The following is a 2,971-nucleotide window of genomic DNA, read 5'->3' on the forward strand; positions in this document are numbered from 1 at the left end:
ATAGGAAGGGGTTTATAGAGAATTACTTTGTGTGGACTAATCATGGAGAGATCGATGGTAGCCGTGGAATATTTTATAACATGGTTGTTGGTGAAAGTAGTAGGTCGGTGGAGAATACAAATCATGATTCTAGAATTCAGGATATGGTTGCAGATGCTTTTGGGATGCACTCCGGGGGTGAGCCCAATGAAAATGTTGAACAAACTCCTAATGATGATGCAAAACATTTTTATAAATAGTTAAAGGAAGCTTGTCGTCCACTATGTGAAGTAAGTCCGCACTCTGAGCTGTCTGTTACAGTTAGATTACTAAGTATCAAATTGTTGTCTGTTGCAGTTAGATTACTAATGATGATGCAAAACTTTTTTGTTGTTGGATATTTGGTTGGATTTGTGGTGAATTAGGGGTTTAATGAGGTGAATTGATGATTATTAGATGTGAATTGGGGGTATTGGTATGCTGTTTTTATTTGGCACGTGGTGTAGCTACCAAAACAGGTATTTTATGCCAAAATTAAACCTAGAAAACCGACCAACTTTGGTCGGTAAATAATAATAAAAAAAATTAAATTGCACATTACCGACCAATGTTGGTCGGTTAATATACAATAAATTCCCAGAATTCAACATTACCGACCAACTTTGGTCTATTTTCTGCCTGCACTGTTCAGTTTACCGACCATCATTGGTCGGAGTTTTTAAATTTTAATTATTTAAGAAAATATATTTTACATTACCGACCAAAGTTGGTCGGTTTTTTTAAATTTTAATAATTTATAAAAAAACATATTTTCCAGTACCGACCCAAGTTGGTCGGTATAAAAAATTAATAAATTTAATACACCGATCAGCTTTGGTCGGTAAAATTAAATTAAATAAATAATATTCCGACCAATTTTTGTCGGTAAACCAATTACATTGTCAGATGGCCGTTTAAAGCATACTGACCAATTTTGGTCGGTAATTTCTGACCAACTTTGGTCGGTATACCTTTCCAACCTTCAAAATACCGTCCACACGTAAATGGTCACATTTTGGATGGTTATTGGCCTTTACCGACCAACTTTGGTCTTTTTTTGGACGGTTTTCCCGGATTTTTAGTAGTGCGAGATTTAGTTTTGGTTTCGAATTTTGGACACGCGGGTCCGGGTTGACTTCTGTTGACTTTTTAGAAATTCTTTAAAAATTGAAGCTTTATGGATTTGGATCATTTCCTATAGCATTATTTGACTTCCTTGGTTGATGACTGACTTGGATTTGCGTGATTGGAGGGCTAGAGCAAGGTTTTTACGCGATTTGAGGTTAAAAGCTAGTCTGGATGAGGTAAGTATCTTTCCTAATTTTATTGAGGAAATAAACCTTAGGATATGACCGTACTTGTCTAATTGGAATGTGTGAGAAGCGACATAAATATGAGGTGACAAACTTATATACATGTGTCGTGTATGATTTATGATTGGAGTATTCTTTAGGCTATACCATGCCTTGTTTTGGATGATTTGGTTCTTGCTATCATGCTTATTATGTTTGTACGATTACGTGAACGTCTTGAAACATGCTACAGATAAGATGTAGGTGTTGATTTCATGTTTGAACATGATAATTGCTATTGTATGGCATATCCGCCCATCTGGGCTATAGTTGTACACTTCACACATGCATACATCATAACACGCTATTTTGTCAGAACATGAGTATGTGATTTGATATTCGTTGTTGTATACATATATTCTGTATATGCTTTCTGTGTGATGGACTGGATTGACAACATATAAGTTGTCCGTGCGGATGTTATTGGTATGGCACGTGAGCTGTCCGTGCGGTTGTTATGATTATACAAGGTGACTTATCTGTGCAACGTGTGGATAAGGATTCATCCCTCCTAAAGTCGTCCTCTCATGTTTCTCCTTGATGACGTACACACGGGTTATGGAAAACTGATCAGTGGTTGAATTTTATGTATCTTCTCTATATGCAAACTCCTTCGATGCATACATGATTTTTATTACGTATCTTCTCTATACACTAGCTCTGAAATGTATACATGCCCTTTATGTATATCTTCTCTACATTCTGCTTTACTTGATTAAATAATTCATGGCACATATCTTTTATATATATTAGTCTGTGTAACTTGACTTGCTTATTCATGCATATCTTTTCTATATGTAACTGGTGCTGAATTTTTGATACTTCATGCCCATCTTCTCCATATGCAACTGTTGATGATTTCATTATGCTAGCCGTATATCTTCCCTATATGCTGAGTTGTTAAATTGGTAAGATACCGTGCATATCTTCTTTAGATGAAAATGTTGATGAGTTATTTGACCTCAAGTGTGTATCTTCTTCATATGTTGAACTGTTGGTTGGTTTACGATACTTGAGCATATCTTCTCTAGGTACACCAATGACCTTATCTATACTTCATGCTTAGAGTTTGGCACTGTTGCTATGTACATGTTTATGCTATTGAGTCATACAGGTTAAGTAAAGTGAGTATCATGTGACTTGAAAACCTCGCCACTACTTCACCGAGAATAGTCAAGATACTTACCGAGTATATGGGGTCGGTTGTACTCATACTATACTTCTGTACCTTGCGTGCAGATCTTGGAGCTGAGCTGTTGTGGATGACGAAGGCTAGTATTAGAGTTGTACAAGCAATCCAAATTCAAGCTACCACTTGTTCATGGTAGTTTAGGATTTTAATTTTGCTTATGTAAACTTTAAATAGATATTATATTTATTTTTCATACCAGCTTTGTAAATTTAAATCTTAGTGGCTCATGGCTTGTACTATCAATCCTTGGGATATTGTATGAAATTCAGCCATCTTATTTATTAATTATTGATGATCTTTCATTCGGGTTGTGTTGTTTGGCTTAACTATATGGTTGGGTTAGGTGCCATCATGATTTGGTGGTTCGATTGTAACAAGTTAATATCAGAGCTCTAGGTTCATAGTTCGA

The sequence above is a fragment of the Nicotiana tabacum genome, chromosome 14 (genome assembly GCF_000715075.1).
Source record: "Nicotiana tabacum cultivar K326 chromosome 14, ASM71507v2, whole genome shotgun sequence".
Classification (NCBI taxonomy): Eukaryota; Viridiplantae; Streptophyta; class Magnoliopsida; order Solanales; family Solanaceae; genus Nicotiana; species Nicotiana tabacum.